The sequence below is a fragment of the Ziziphus jujuba genome, chromosome 8, assembly GCF_031755915.1.
Source record: "Ziziphus jujuba cultivar Dongzao chromosome 8, ASM3175591v1".
NCBI classification, from domain to species: domain Eukaryota; kingdom Viridiplantae; phylum Streptophyta; class Magnoliopsida; order Rosales; family Rhamnaceae; genus Ziziphus; species Ziziphus jujuba.
Genome location: NC_083386.1, coordinates 18447005 through 18465257, shown reverse-complemented (window position 1 = coordinate 18465257; position 18253 = coordinate 18447005).

The window sequence follows — 18253 nt, the reverse complement described above, 5'->3', positions numbered from 1 at the left end:
TTCATACCAATTACTATTAAAAAAAAAAAAAACTAATCCAAGTAAGTTGAATTGGGTTGTATAAGTTGATTTAATCAATTGATCCTTTTTTTTTCCTTTTTTTTTGCACATGTTTAATATAAGTGGGAATTTAAAACTTCTAAGTTTCACAATTAGTAATATCAAAATTCTCGATGATATATGCCCAAATAGATTTCATAATGTCCACATAATAATTATCACCAAAAAAAAAAAAAAATTCCACATAATAGTTTTCATATTTTATAACAAGATGCACATTTGTCTTGCCTTTCAATTTAGCCTTTAAATTTCTATTTAAACAACATCATCCTCAATAATACCTTAATATAAAATTAATTATTTTGTCAATTATTGCTTATTTAGAATGGATAATTACGAGAAAAAAGATAGATTAGCTCCAGTGGTTGAACACCTCTATCTATACCCACAAACACACTGATTTGAGTCATATAAAATGCAGAAAATTTTTGAATAATTTGTAATTAAGTAATTTATCTTTTTTTTAAAAGAATAGATAATTACAAATTATTAAGTAATTTGTTTTTTTTTTAAAGAATAGATAATTACAAATTATTCATAAAAAACATAAATTTAAAAATTATTTTATTTTTTATCATGAATATTCTCTTCCATTTTTTGTTTGGCAATTATATTATGAAATAGAATACAATTCAAATATAAAGCAGGACGAAAGATGTATAAACAATTACATTTATAATTTGTTATAACTTCTTTTTCTTTTTATTATTAGAAAAAAGAACTTCCGTTTATTTTAGATTATAGTGAAGCTTGCATCATATTTTTCAAAACGTTGTCAACCATTATCGAATTAAACTCATTTATACAATAATTATTGGAATTTTTCTTGCTTTAAAAAACACAGAAAAAAAATTAAAAAAAGCAGCTTTCGCACATTCCAAACCAATGCATTGAATTACTTCAGCCACTTATCGGGGCGTGGCCCCACAGAAAACCCGTGAGTCGGCCGGTTGTGAACGCACAACCCACACCTTCCTTGCAATATCTTTTTGGCTTGGAAATGGAATCTGAATCTTTTGACGTGGCAGTCATCCTGATTCCACACCTTAATTCTCTTTTGTCCTCTATGGCCTACAGTCTTCGTCTCTTTTTGACGGCGTTCCCTCTCCATACTAACTCGACGTGACGGCGCCTCCCATTTAGAAAAAAATAATAATAACAATCAATAAATAAATAAAGAGGTTCCGCTGCTTTAACGGCGTCTGTTTCCACAAAAAGACAAAACGAAAAGGAAAGAAATGCGCCGGACCCGATGTAACTCTCAAACGTATTTGATAATTTTCCCGCCAAAAAAGATATATTCTTTTCCAGCCAATAATAAATAAGTGGTAAATTTATAGTTGGTAAATTTATAGTTTTTTATTTCTTTAAATTTTAAATTTTAAAAAAGAAATCTGGATGACGTGGTGGGGACGAGGCTTTACCTGCCGAAAACGACAGCACAGTTAGTCAAAATAGCGGCAACAATTTTTGTATCCTTTTGAAAATGGAAAAAAAACACAAAATAAAAAAAAAAGAAAGAAAAATCCGCCTTCTTTTTTAAAAGAAAATCTGATTTGATTCGACGTCGAGGGCCATTCTGTCATTTCACTCGTTGCTCCAAAATTTGGTACTGCGCGTGAACATTTTGGGGTTACTTTTAAAACCCGAATATCTGTATCCATTCGGTCATGCAACTGAAGGAGTTTAAAGCAATTTCATAGAATTTCGATGGGTATTTCTGTCTTTCAACATAGAGGCCAAATTTTCAGTCCAAGAACCGCTAATGGGTCACGTCAGGTCAACTGGAGCAGGAAGGAAACTATTTGTAAACTCAATCCCACCCTCAGTAAAGTATGGTGCGAGTTTCATTCTCAAAAATTTCCTCCTTGGTCCTCACAAAAGTTGAATAAAAGATTTAAAAATACGAGGGCCAACGAAAAATACGAAGTTATACCAAGTCGCAAAATTTCCACCTTCATTTTATTTATTATTTTATTTGAGATCCACATTCCCTTCTACTAGTTGCTTACGCCCACTAGCTAAGTTCTCTTTGTCTTCCTTTAAAAAAATATTTATTACAAAAGGTCCCTCAACTTTTTAAAACTACTGGTAAATATGAAGGTGGAACTTGAAAGCAAAGCGCGTGAGAGTGAACTTATGAATTTTTCAAGGACCTAAGGAAAAAAAATAAAAAAGCAAAAAAAGAAAGAGGTGAACAAGACGTACTGACAGACACACAAATAGCACTGTGGGGCCCGTCTGCAGGCTAGCTTGCACAAAACTACTTCTTCTGTCGGCCTCTTACATGTAATATATATATTTTTTAATTTTTAATAATAATTATGTATCTGTTTGAAAAATAATATAAAAAAATAATGTGGTTGCTCGGAGTTCCCGCAATTTTCTTTTGAATTTCGCGCCAAAAGGGCGGGGTGTCTGGGAGACCCAACTCAACCTCAATCGTCACTTTCAAACAATATCAAAGAGAGAGAGAGAGAGAGAGAGAGAGAGAGAGAAGTGGCGAAAGACATAATATTATTATTATTATTATTATGGAGGTGGTAATAATGGGCTTTGTTTTTATTTGGCCTGTGCATCTCCCCGTTCGAAATTTGAACTCAACGGTCAGGTTTGTTGTTTCGCAGCTATTTCCCACTCGGATAGCTAATTCGCTAATTCTCTTTTTGGTTGTTTTTGGATGCATAAAGCCACTTCCTGCATGTTTCTTGGAAGCGACTTGGTCATGTACTCTTGCGTGATTCTCTTCTTCTTTTTAGTATCATTTTACTGCATCTACATATACGTCAACCATCTTGGCTTAGCTATTTTTTTACCAAAACAAAATCTTATCTAGCTATGGGATTCTTCAATTTTGTTAAAATTATATATGCTTGTCACAAAACTAATTAAATTGAATTTTGGCCAATGTCCAAAAACCAATGACTTTCATCGTTGGATTGTCTTCACAAAGTTATATATAGTAAAATTTATTTACAGTGATACTCTCTACAGAATTAACAAATAATCTCTATATAGTTGTATAAAATTTTAACCCTAATTAAGTTATAATTTTCCTAGGTCTCATCTTAAAAAATTTGCCTCCACATAGAAAATTACAAAAAAATAAAAAAAAATAAAATGCATTGTTACATTGAAAATGTGGAATGAAATAAAATATTTATTTAAAGTTATTTAAGAAAATATTTTTACAAAATTCAGAGGAAGACATTAAAGAGAATAAATATTTTAGATTTTTAAGATGGCTTTGCATGTTCCCAATACTATAATATAGATATATGTACTAGATTTTTGAAACTATATCTATTTCTTTGATCAATGTCTATACCATATATTTGACATGCCCAATTAATTGATTATTAATTTAATGCATACATCATCTCCATACCATTTACAAATAAATAAATCCAAACAAGAATTTTTTAATCACACCTCAATTAATTTATAATCTCATAATAGAAATAAAATTAGTTTGGTATTAACATCACACTATAGAAAGATTTTACTCTATATATATATATATGTGTGTGTGTGTGAAAAATGTTATCTGCTACCATGAATGAGCAGTGACTATCATAAATAAATCTTATATTAAGTTCTTAGTCTTTTCCCTTCCTTTCCCCTTCAATCGTTTATTTGCACTCAATCATATCTCCAACAACATAATACTGGTTTTGTTCCGTCCCATTTCATTATTTTTTATTAGTTTAGTCCAAAACATGCAACTTTCTCTAATAAATATAACAACTAGACGTGCACCCCACAAAATTAAAGTCAAATAAATAACATAATTTTAAAGATAGTTACATTGTATATGATAATTTCATTACTTCATTAATCAAAATGTATTATTAGATTAAACTGACATGAAAACAACAGTAATTTATAGGGTCAATATGATGAATGTTGTAGTTTGGGGGATAAGGTCAAGTTTATTATTTTTTAAGTGGGTGAAAATAAATTAGGATGACAACAAGAGAGTACTTTTTTCTTTTTAAATAAAAATACAAATATGAAATTTAGAGTCTAAAGTGAAACCTATTGAAATTAAATAGTAAAGTGTATTAAACAATAGTCTTTTCGGTGAAAGTGCATTAAATAATATATAGTTATAATATTACGTACTAAAAACGTATCAGATCAAGTGTATAAGCTCAATTATTCACCAAAAAAAGAGTCTATAAGCTCAACCAAAAATAATAATAATAATAATAATAATTATGATTATGATAAAAGATTTTATATTTTATATATATATATATATATATATAACAGTATGGCTACCATTAGGATATCCTAGTGAATATTTACATGAATGGAAATGTAAAATTTCTTTCCTAATATTTAGGGGACATTGGCATCCCTACAAAATTCCATCAAGATATAATATATCTTTGGTGTTTCTTCTTAGAAGGCTCGTGGCAACATGGAAGAGAAAAGAACAAAGAACCACCTTGATGTTTATAGAGAGTGGTGGCATTAGAGAGCAAGATAAGGAAAGAGAAGGTGAAAAATATTCCTTCGGGGTGCATACACTAAATTTCGGTGATGAGGCTTTTAAGAGACAAAAGAAGCTTCTAAGTTGTCTCTTTGAGTATTTGACCCTCTAACAAACTACTCAAGCTTTAATCTAATTGGTTATAATCTGTTTAATGAGACGTTTATATAGATCACATGGTTCATTAAAGGTACATCAGAAATTCAATAACAAATTCTAAAAGCAGGATTTAACAAATGTTTTTCCTTGATTTGGCTTACAAGTAGGCTCAACCCTTATGATGAATTTAAGAAAAACAACTGTTCGGTATTTTTTCCAAAACATTAAATTAAGATTGTCTCTACTGTGTGTTTGTTATGCCATTCTAAATTGTATTAAAGAAAGAAAATATAATAATAAAAATAATAAAAATTATGATAAAATAAATATGATAAGAAATCAAGATGATTGTATTAATTTGTAGAGAACAGCTAAAGTGAGGATTTTTTTTCTTGCTTAGAAAAATATGACTTTAAATATTTAAAGAAAATAGAGATAATAGATTTTAAAATAAAAATTACAAGGAATTTTTAGAAAAATGAACAAACATGACGGAAACTAAAATTAAGAAGAAAACATTGTAGAAGAATAGTAGTATGTTGACTGATTAGGAGTTGAAAGAAACCTACAACAACTTAATATTTATAGAGCTTGGTTAAATGACTTAAAACATCATGTTGTTAAATAAGGTAAATCCAAGACTTAAAACATCAGATTCCATGATTTACTCCAGTATTAATTTATGGAAAATATTTCAAGTGAAGCTAATTCCTTGATTTTTCCCATGATTTGAAATAATTTTACAAATTTCAAATTTAAATTCCAACCATAGTCATAAATAATTATCCACTGTTTTCAAATCTTAAAAAATATTGATTTATCCCAAAAATCAAATTCTTAGCCTTATTAAGGCTCTAAAATTGCTCTAAAAATAAAAAGTAGCCTTATTCAAACTCATTCAAATTCTCCGCCTATTTTTATTATTATTAAAATAAATAATAATAAAATTATTATGGAAATTAAGTGGTGTATGTTATGAATATAAATCTCCATCAATACATTACATATGTAATTTATATTCTATAATTGATGACTTTCATTACTACATTACAATCTATATCATTGTGTTAGCCTATATATAGAGGCATAAAATCAAAGGAATGATGGTCATAATAAGATGAGAATATATATTTCTACTTTTTCTATTCTCTTTATCTTCTTTATTTTATGTTACACTTTTTATATTTTTGTTGAGATTTGGTTAATTTATAATGCGTTATCAATAAAATTCTATACTAATTTGATTTCTGGTTAAGGTAAGGTTACTAAATTATTTGTGTTGAAGTAAGTTTACAAAGTTGTTTGAGAACTAATTATGTGGCCACTAACATGCATCTAATTTGCTTCCTTGATGGCATGTTGTTTTCATTATGATTCTTTATGAGTTGCTAATATCACTTGCTACCATGTTAGCATATTAGCATATAAGAGATTTAATTATTTTCTTTATGATTTAACATTTGATTGACAATTTTGTTTTGCATGATTAGATGCCATTTCTAATTTTTTATGCTAGTATATTATGTTGTTAAAATAAAATAAAAAGTTCTTATTTGTTATTTTATGTTTTTAGAGTTGCATATTAAGCATATTGGAGATATTACTACGCGTTGGCTGCATCTATACACAACCATCTCAAATCAAATCAAAAGTTTTAGACCGTTGAAAGTATTTTACATGCTATAGCAGTTGAGCATGTTAATATTTGAAAATCACAAAGTTGTCACAAGGATCACTACAATAATATTTGATCAACATATTAAATATAGAAATGTAAATGACAGGATCAATCCTAAAATCCTTTTTGGACGCTCAAAGTGATCATATCTGGAAAAACCCTATTGAATTGGTATCGAAAGTCTAGTGGGACCTCCCAATGAAAAATATGTAATCCAACAATATAAATAAAATATCGTAAAAGCTATTAATAAAATTTCCATAAAATCATCGTCATAAATATCAAGAGTTCTAACACGAGAACAATGATAAAATAAAAGTTTAAGATTAAATAAAAGATAACATAAATGATAAATCCAGTAAAACTATGTAAAAAGGAAAATGCATCAATAATGAAATAATAGTGGTGATGAAGATATGAAATGATGATATACTAGAAAGATGATGAAGATATCAGACATAGTATGCGTAGCCTATTAGTTGACGTCTATAGGAGCAATTTAAATATAAACTATAAGATAAGTTTAGTGAGTGGAATAAAGAATTTAAAATATTGTTAACCCTAAAAAATATTATAAAAAGAGCAATTCATAATTAAAGAATTTAAAATATTGTTAACTAGCTAAAACTTAAATTTAATACTGAATAATAAACAATATAATCATAATTTAGAAACAATAATAAAACGTGATAAAACTACCACAATATGTAAATAAGAATGAAGACATATAATATATCATACAATATACATAGTGCTACCAGATGATGCACAACCAGACAATGAAAAGATACATAGATATCAATACCATGAGGGATGACAAACAACTCATCATCACATTAAGAGAATGACACATAACTTATCATTATTCTCTCATATCATGGCAACATATCGTTATATAATCACGAAGGAATGGCACACAACTCATCATCACTTTGAGAGAATGATACACAACACATCATCATTCTCTCATATCATGACTATAGATAGGATGCCTAAGTCTGCATATGACTAATAACATAAACAAAACTACTAATACTAAATGATGCACCCTTTAAAATAACAATGTAGTATTTATAAACCATCATTTCGAAATCATAATTTCTATTTTTCCTAAACAAATAGAGTATCATATATTAGAATTTAATATTCAAACTCAACTGTTTATTTAAATACTTCAGATATTTAAAATTATCATTTCGTACCAAAACATAAATATAAATAGGAAAATATATATTACTATAAACCAATTTTAGATATTTTAAAATATAAATATTTAAACATGTTTAAAAATATATAATTTCAAATCCTCTTTCTTAAAACAAATTATTTCTACAGGGACTAAAACATCAATTCAAATAACCAGATACTTCAATATCAAAATTTTCAAGTTCACATAAACTCATTTAAATTTTTTCAAAAGTCACATGAAATGATGACACATATATGTAAAAGCATATATCTATAAATGTATATGACGAGTATTTAAATCAAACCATATATATATATAATATTAAAATCATTTAAAAACATAAACCACTCACAAATACTGCTGATATTCACTCCTACTTCTCTATAGGGTCGCCTTTAGGTGCAATACAAGGCCCTGTAATATAATAAAATATTCTTCAAGCTCTAACAACTAAACCAACTATATTGGTGTGTACTGAATGTCTTAAAGTAATTTATACATCCATAATATTATATAAATTTGATATCTAGTGGTCTAATTATACTATGAACTCTTAAGATCCTGTACCCAAAATTTATGTCTTTTACCTGAATGCTAATTTAATGAAATTAAATCTTCTATTGAGTCCCATTAACACGTAACTATAAATCTTACTTCAATTTTGTCTAATTTATCCAATTGTATCCAAACATAATTTAATTTTTACCCAATATTTAACTAATTGATCCAAAAATAAAAAAATTATCAAAAGATATCCCAAATTTACAAACTTTATATCAATGCAAAGCTTGTGTGAATCAATAACAAGAATCTAAGCTCGCCTTGGTCTAAAAACATCGCCAATGGCCTGAAAACAAGTCAAAACATTTGATCAAATTTAATGCTGTTGGATCTCTTAAACCGTGAGGAATTTTGACAAACGGAGGCTAGGTTAAAGCTCAAAGGTCTAAAATAAAGGGGATAAAGGGTATGGTTAGCATAAAATGGGCAGAAAATGACAAAATCTTTGGTAAACTTCCGGGCCACTATCACATGTTTTCTTTACCCAATTCGAGCGCATTCGACACCGATTTGGCTGCAGATTTAGAAGTCAAGGTCGTATGATTATAGGAAATACACCAGATTGGCCCGTAGTTATCGACGGTGGCAAGAAAAGAAGAATTGACTTGACCTGGTTGGTTGGAAAAGTGGGTTGCCGGTTGACCCAGTTAAGGTTCATGTGTCTGGGAGAGTTTTAAGGACTTTTTGGGTATTTTCTCAATTATTTGATGAAAGCACGGTTCCCATGTATATATAGACCCTTAATTCACTAATGGTATGGATATTGATATGACATTGATGTTTAACACTTTCCAAAATCGTAACTTTTTAACTGTAACTCATAATTAGGTGTGTTGCTTGCCTACAAACTCGCAATGACGAGCTCTATACTATGGTATATTGATCAAACTAAAATTTTGACCATATAAAAAGTCAACTTTGGGATCTATAAATAGTCCACTTGGTTAACTTTATGAAAAATTCAAAATTTAGGATTTTTCTAGGATGGATTGTTACAGTAAATTAATTTAAGTACAAAAAGTGATTTGAAAAGTAATTTGTAATTTATAATCGACATATGAAATAGTAAAAAAAATGATTCAATAAAGTAATATGTAATTGAATTTAATTTGTTGTATATTAAAGAAATAAAAGAGTAATCACAATATTAAATGTAAACACATATATATAACATACTCATATATATGTAACCAATGTCACATACGTGTAATGATGACCACATAAAGGTAACATGGTCAAATATGTATAACAATAGTCACAAATGCATGACAATGATCATATTTGCCTAATAAATAGTCATATATGTGTAACATAGTCATAAATACGCAACAACAATCATAGATGCGTAACAGTGATCACATGTGCATAACGAAGATCAAACTTATGCAATAACATGATCATGTATGTGTAGCAAATGGGCACATATATGTAACAATGACCACATGCGTATAATAATAGTCACATAGAAATAATATAGGAATATTTGTGTAACAATTATCACATATGCACAACAATTAGATGCATAACAACCATTATATTTGCGTAACCATAAATGTAAAACAATGGTCACAAATGCATAATAATCATTAGGCATATATAACGAATAGTCAAATATATGTAATATGGTCATATATATGTAACAAATGAGTACATATATGTAACATTAGCCACATGTATGCAACAATAGCCATACAAAGGTAATATGACTATATATGTGTAATATTGGTCAAATATGCATAACAAATGTTGCAAACACATAAGAACAGTCACATATACATAACGAATGGTCATATATGTGTAAAAAATAAATAAATAAATAAATAAATAAATATATATTTATATATATATGTATATGTGTGATAACGGCCACATGTGCATAACAATAGTTACATAAAGTTAACATGACCACATATGTATAACAATGGTAACAAATGCGTAATAATGTTCATATATGAGTAATTAATGATCACATATGTGTAACATGGTCATATTTGGATAACAAATGTACATATATGTAAAACAATGGCCTCATGCTTGTAATAATGATCATATAGAGGTAATACAGTTGCATATGTGTAACAATAGTCATACATCCATAACAACGGTTAAATATACATAATAATGGTCATATATATGTAGTAAATGGTCACATTTACATAACATGTCACAAATGCATAATAACGACTACAAATTGTAACAGATGAAAACAATGATTACATATGCATAATGAATGGTCACAAATGTATATTAAATTGGCATATATGAGTGATGACGGCCACGTGTGCATAAAATGGTCACATAGAGGTTGCATGGCCATATATATATATATGTAATAATGGTTACATAGGCATAATAACAGTTACAAATACATAACAAGGGTCATATATACATAACAAATGATCACATTTGTATAACATAATCACATATGTGTAACAAATGGACAATATATATGTAACAACAGCCACATGCTTGTAACTACAGTCACATAGAGGTAATATGACAATATATGTTTAACAATGATCAAATATATGTAATACGGTGATAAACGCGTAACAACAATCACATATGCGTAATGAATGGTTACATTTATGTAAAATGGTTACAAATGCGCAACAATAAGTATAAATGTGTAACGATTGTCACATATGCTAATAAATGATCACATTTATGTAACATGATCATATATATGCATAAACATATATGTAACAATAGTGATGCACACATTATAGGGGTCATATAGAGGTAACATTGTAATATTTGTGTAATAATGGTCACATATGTGTAACAACGATCACATATATATAATAATAGTAAAAAATATATTACAAATGATTACATTTATGTAACATGATAACATACATGTAAAAAAAAAAGGTTCATATGTGTAACAACGACCATATATAGGTAAAAACGATTATACATAGGTAACATGACAACATTAGTGTAATAATATTTACATATGCATTGCAACACTCATAGATGTGTAACAATAGTCATATATACATAATGAATGGTCACATATATGTAGCATGGTCATAAATATGTAACAATGGATACAAATGAATAATAGCAATCATATATGCATAACGAATAGTTACATTTGGGTAACATGATCTCATAGGTGTAACAAATGAGGATATGTGTATAATAATGATTATATATATGAAACAACGGTCACATGCACGTAATGAATGATTACAAATGTTCAACAAATGGACATATATGTGTAACAATGACTACATATATGTAACAACTGTCAAATAGAAAAATATGATCACATATGTATAACAATGGTCAAATAAGCTTAATAATGGTCATATAGAGATAATTATGGTTACGTAAATATAAATTAGTTACATATGTATTATAATAGTCATATATATGCAACAATTGACAAATATATTTAATTTACTATGTGATTGTTGGATAGAAAGTGTAATCGTTAGAGACTGAATATTTAATTAATATTTTTAAATGTGATTTCTTCTATATATCTAGTTGAATTATATTTAAAATTTGATTACAGCAACTCATGAAATTTCTAAGATTTGTGTAGGTTTGACTTACTTGAAATTTTTTTTTTTGGATCTTGGAAATATGTATTCAAATTGAAATACATAGAAGATGAAGAAAGAGGAAAAGAAACCTGGTGAAAGAAGATGGAGTTTTTACTAGAGAAAGAAGATAAATTTTCTCAACCATAATGTAAAGAATATCAATATATTCAAATTTAAGTGTTTGGGTAAATTACAAATCATCTCTAATAAATTTTAAAGTAGTATACAATTTGCATGTACACTTTATTTTGAATTAATTTACCCTTAACTTTGGCATAATCTTGAATGAGATATTATCAACAACCTAAAATATTATCGTTTACTCTCTTGTTTGTAAATTCTTATTTAGTGATCGATGCTAATTTAGAATGTACATATTAAAGACGTTGGAGATAGTACTACATAAAAGGTTAGATGGCAACTTTTGTAATTTAATGTTACATTCCTAATTTAAAATTAGTTTATGTCATATAAATTAGATTTGTATTTTTTTATATTAGTTTCTTGTTTTTCTTTTGTATGTATCATTAGATTTAATCATTTACAAGTTATTTTCCATGCAAGTATTAAAAATATAAGCATAGTAATTCTAATCCTACCAATTTATTAAATAAATTGATATGTTATAATTATGAATGCTATTGTAATTGAATAGTATTTTCTAACTTAAGATTATATTATTATCATATTATATTTGCTTTGTAATTTTGTGTATCAATTTGTTTGTTATGATTATATATTTTTTAATCTCAATCATAGTCTTCTATATAAGTATTATGCATGATATTTGAAAAATTTTACTTTGTGACCAAAATTTTTCTAATTATTAATTGGTGGCTTTTGGCAAATAAATCATATACTTAATGTGAAATTGGCAAATGCATGGATTATAGAAATTGGCAAGTTCATCACATGAAGGTTATATTATGTTTTCACCAAAAAAAAAAAAAAAAAAAGAATTATTGTGCTATAAACAATGTAGTATACTAATATTATTTTTTAACATATAATTTATTTATATTATATGATACTTAATTTTGTTATATGGGTATTACATTTGTTGTTTAATTGTATATTGTTGAATTTTAATTATTTAAGACTTTTTTTTTCTATATTACTATAATTTATGGCCTTTATATAAAATCCCTCAACCCAAAAATTCCTTCAATTATTAATATTATTATATTTTTCACAAATTTATCATATGTTTAATATGATGATCACATAGAATTATGCAACTAACATTATAATCACAATATGAAATATTATTGTAATGAAATTATAATATATGTATTACAAATATTATTATATTCCTTTTATGAAATTATATGATATTTTATGTTTTTCTAAAAACACTAATTTAACATGTATAAATACACCATATTAATTTTAATTCTCTAATGGTATTTATTTTTGTATGTTATTGTGATCCATTATTGTTTCCTGACTTATAACTTTCTATTTATTTTTTATTCTTTACATTTTTAAGTATATATTGCTAAATTTTAATTATTTAAAATTATTGTCTTCTACATAAGTATATTACATGTTCTTATAAATTTCTTTCAATTTTGAAAAAGGCCTTATAAAACTATTTTATTTTTTGCATTTCAGAATATATATTATTTGTAATAATGATGTATATATTATATATTTGAATTTTCGAAATGTGATAAACATATTTGAAAATTTTAATTTATTATTATTATTATTATTATTATTATTATTTTATGAAATCCTTGTTTTTAGCCATTGTCACAAACTAGCATATATTGTAAATTATGTATATAATGTAATGCCTCCCATTCTCTTGCTCTATTGCTCTTAAGAGATCACCCATTCTAGTACTGTTCTCACTGAAGCACGTTTAACCCTAGAGTTCTTTTGAACCATAAAGCTAATCGCTTTGAAAGGCTTTAGTTGCTAAGAGAGTATTTACTTTAATCTGAATCATTATTGTTTCACACATGGATGACATAGGATTGGGCACCATATAGCCTTTATCAATAAGGTAGTCTACTAATGCTCCGTTTTGACCACACTTGCCCTAGCAGCCTCTCAAAATTTGACCTTTACTCGTCACAATCCACCCTTTTTAGGGATCAGCATCTTTGCTGGTACATTTATGGTTCGGTACAGGCTCTGATACCATTTATGATGCCTTGCCCCACTAATGTACTGTCATTCTCTTACTCTACCAAAATTGTCCCCAATTCATGCATCGCACTTTAGACAATATGGAATTTTTTGTTCAGATTTCTCAGATAGTCACCCATCTTAGGATTGTTTCAATTGGGCACATTTAACTCTAGAGTTCTTTTGAACTTTGAAATGAATCGCTTTTGAAATGATTCAGTTGTTTACAGTGTCTCATTTATATTTCAACTATCACTGTTCCATACCATGAAATGTAGGATTGAATGTTGTCATAAAAATAGTGGTGGGGAAAAGAATAACGAGACATTATGTAAGATGTAGTTTCCTAGTTACTATTTGTATATTTTAATATCTATATAAAAATGGAAATTGTATGTTTTGTATGGAATTGTCATCAAGTGTATATGCAACATAAAGTGTGTATGTTGATCGCCATTGTATTATTGTTACTATGCCTTAATAGTGATAAAAACTATTCAAATTTTGTTCGTGTATGTTTTATGATTGTTACTATATTTTCTATATAAATTGTTGTTCACCACTATACTTTGTTATTATGCCCTTAATGATAATAAAAAATATTCATGTTTTGCTTGTATATAATTTTGTTATTACTATTATATTTTCTAGTATCACATCTAGAAATGATAATTGTACATAGAATTTTTCTTTAGTGACTTTTGCATTTTATGTTTGCGTTTTCAATTACTTGCTATAGTTTGTGGTCATATATATATATTTTTTTGATCATATATAACAACTTTTATCACTCTTTACCACTTAATGCCTTAATGAATTCATGATTTTTACCATGTGTCATTCTCATAATCCTGTATATGGATACATCATTAGAAAGTTATGTATAGTAGCAATTTCCTAAATGTATATATATTATTGATATTGAATAATTAAAAAGAGCTATCAATTTATAAATTGCAGTTGCACAAGTACAATGAATCACTCAATACAAGGGTAACATTGAAATTGTAATATTTGATTGTATGTTGAAAATATTTTCTCTTTGAATCAAATTTCATTTTTCTTAAAGATTATTATTATTATTATTATTATTATTATTATTATTATTTTATGATTGGGGTTCAATATCAAGAAAATATAGTCAAGGTTTTATGCTCCAAAATGTTCCAGAGACATTTTAATTTTCTAGTTGTTATAAGTAATGAAATATTGGGATTAGATGATATGATCTTAATACTATATTGTAGATTCTATCTTAATATTATTGGCAAATTGAAAAATTGATAAATAAAGAATTAAAGGTGAATTGTATTGATTTGTGGAAAATGTCAAGTATTACATCAAAAAGTAAAATTAAAGGTGAATATGTTTGTCATATATAAGACCTAGCTTATGGCTCAAAGTTTTTTGAAGTGATTTACAATGAATAAACATACTTACATATTTTAAATGCAATTATATTTTAATATTTTGTGGGCTGATAGTTTTTAAAATATTTTATTTGCATTTTTGAACATATGACTATATAAAATATTTAATTTTGAGATTTTGATTGTCCATGAAGGATTATGATACTACATGAAGCAAAACCTTAAGATATTCGTTTGAAGAAAGCATTATGTAAATTAGATGAATGAGTTATTGTCTTAATCAATATTCTAATAGTAATGTGATATGTCAACACACAAATTTGCCTATGTGTATTTATTGTTGTTGTTATTATTATAATATATTGAAACTCTTGAAGAGGTTAATGAAATAGTTGTCCTTGCCATCAAAGGGAGGTAGCCAAAATATCATGAAATATTAAACTATATTATGTTATCTCATTTGCTAATAAGAAATCTTATTAGTTTTAATATTCCAACATAGATAGAAGTCCTTGGAGGACAATATGCTATTACAACTATAAATGAGGTTAAAAGCACATTCAAAGTGTGTTAGAATTTTAATGTGGAAGGTAGAGTTTCTTAAAAGGAAACTTCATATGCATGATATTTTTAATACACAAATTTCTAAAAATTCTGCACAAATTTTATAATAATTGCATTACTTATATTCAAAGAGATTATATTAAATATGTATTTACTAAACACTTGAAATATGTCAATTTAAAGATCATGTTATTTGTATTTAGGTCAACATTAAGGGGAACATGCACATCAATAAAATGCATACAATACTCTTTTTCTTTCATCATGGTTTTGTACCCCTGGGTTTTTTTGGTATGGTTTTAACAAGACAATTTGGTTAACAATTTATCATGGACAAAAATCAATTATATTCTATTAGTATAGTATATGTGTAAATTGTACTTTTTTTTTTCCCCTTTGACAATGTTTTTTCTCACTAAATTTTCTTACAAGGTTTCAATGAGACGATTTTTAGCATCCAAAGATACCAAAAGTGTTATATCAAGGAAAGATATACATTGATTGTTTGCTTTTTTCTTCGTCATGGTTTTCTTCAACTATATTTTTCTTGATAAGGTTTTAATGAGGTAATTAAGCATTTACACACACTAAAAGTGCTATATAATCATGGGGAGAAATATATTGTTTGTATTGTTTATCCTTCGTCAAGGTTTTGTTCTATTGAGTTTTCCTTACAATGTTTTAATAAGGTAGATTGACACACACACACACACACACACATATATATATATATATATATATATTATTATGCTATTATGCAAGTGATATTTGTACTCTTTTTCCTTCGCTATGGTTTAGTCCCCTTGGATTTCTCTAGTAAGGTTTTAATAAGGCATATTCCATGTGTGATGGACATTTTAAAAAGAATGTTATAAATATGAATGCCCATCAATACAATACATATGAAACTCTTGTATTCGATCCTATTTTTATGCCATAATTCTTTATAACCTATGTAATAAATATCCCACAATTGATAGTTATGATTACTACTTTATAACCTATGTAATAGCATTGGCTTATCTATAGAAGCATAAGATCAAATGAATGATGGATATAATAAGATGATAATATATCTCTCCACTTTCTTCTATTCTATTTGTCTTCTTATTTTATATTATATTTTTTATATTCTTGTTGAGATTTAGTTTATAACAGTGTAAACAACAATTCAAGAATTTTTGGCCAAAGCTTTAGGAAGCAAGGCAATTGCGGCAACTTTTGAGCGAATATGTAAGAGTTGGCGATTGGAATCAAGAGTGAGTGTGGGAGTTACAAAATGTCCATAGCCCTTCTTCTTCTTTCTTCTTCAAATTTTTTTCTCTTCATTGTTTTAGCCTCTGAATTTCATAATCATGATGATTTATTTATTGAGTTTATTGTTGATTTGATTCTTATGTATAACTAAACTCCATATCTAGAGTTCCAATGTAATTTAACAATAAAATTCCATGTTATTAAGTTAATTTTTTAGATTTGGATAAATTAGAATTTTAGTTTCATTCACTTATGTTTAATTGATTCATTAAACTTATTTTGATGCTTGATCATTATTAAATGTATATAAAGATAAATTTTGATCTATAATTTATTTAGTCAAACACCATGATTAATGGTTTTGTGGTTCTTTAATATTCTTCTTGGTCTTAATGGGTTCAATATAATGTTTAAACCAAACACTGTAGTTAAATTATTAATTAGAATAATTATTAAGAGTAGATATCATATCGATACACATATATGAGTAAATATGAACTTTAAAAGCTGATTTAGTTCAAATATTTGATAACTTAACACGTGAAATGAATTTTAAGGTCTTGCTGAATCCCTAGTATTTGATCTTGTTGTTCAAAAAATTCAATCACTATCCACCCTCGTGCTTTTTTTTTTTCTTATTTACTTTTATAGATTCAATCAATCCAATCTTAAACATTAGCTTGATTTTAGCTTTGCTTATTTAAATGCAATAGTTATAGCTTTGCACATCTCTAGCTACTATATAACTGTTTACTTCTTTTGCAAGTAATCCAAGTGTAAATCCTCCCGTTGATTTGATAAAGATTTAGAAAGGGTGGTTTGGTTATATGATTCTGATAAGAATATCTAAGGTGAAAAAACTGACCCATATACTATTTCGGGAATACGACCTAAAAGAATATCTGAAAGAATATTTATGACTGGCTCATTAACGACTAAGAATCAATCTAGTCCAATTGGGAGAACCTCAAAAGTTCTAAGAGATTGTATCCATGATTAGCATGTCGATTATTCAAAATAGGAAATTTCCATAACTACGTCGAGCAAAATCATTTGAATCAAAATAAATGAAGAGAGTTACTACTTCCTTATTTAAGACCATGTGGTTTAACTTTTTAGGTTAGTGGGTTGGTTTTCTTAGGAACAAGAAAACTGAATGCTAAGAATCTATAAAGACTCCTTTTCTTTCCTTGACCATGTTCACATAATATTAAAGAAACCTTAGATTTTATTTTTTGTATCCAAAGTACCCTATTTGACTTGAGTGTTACAGTGTATTTGGCT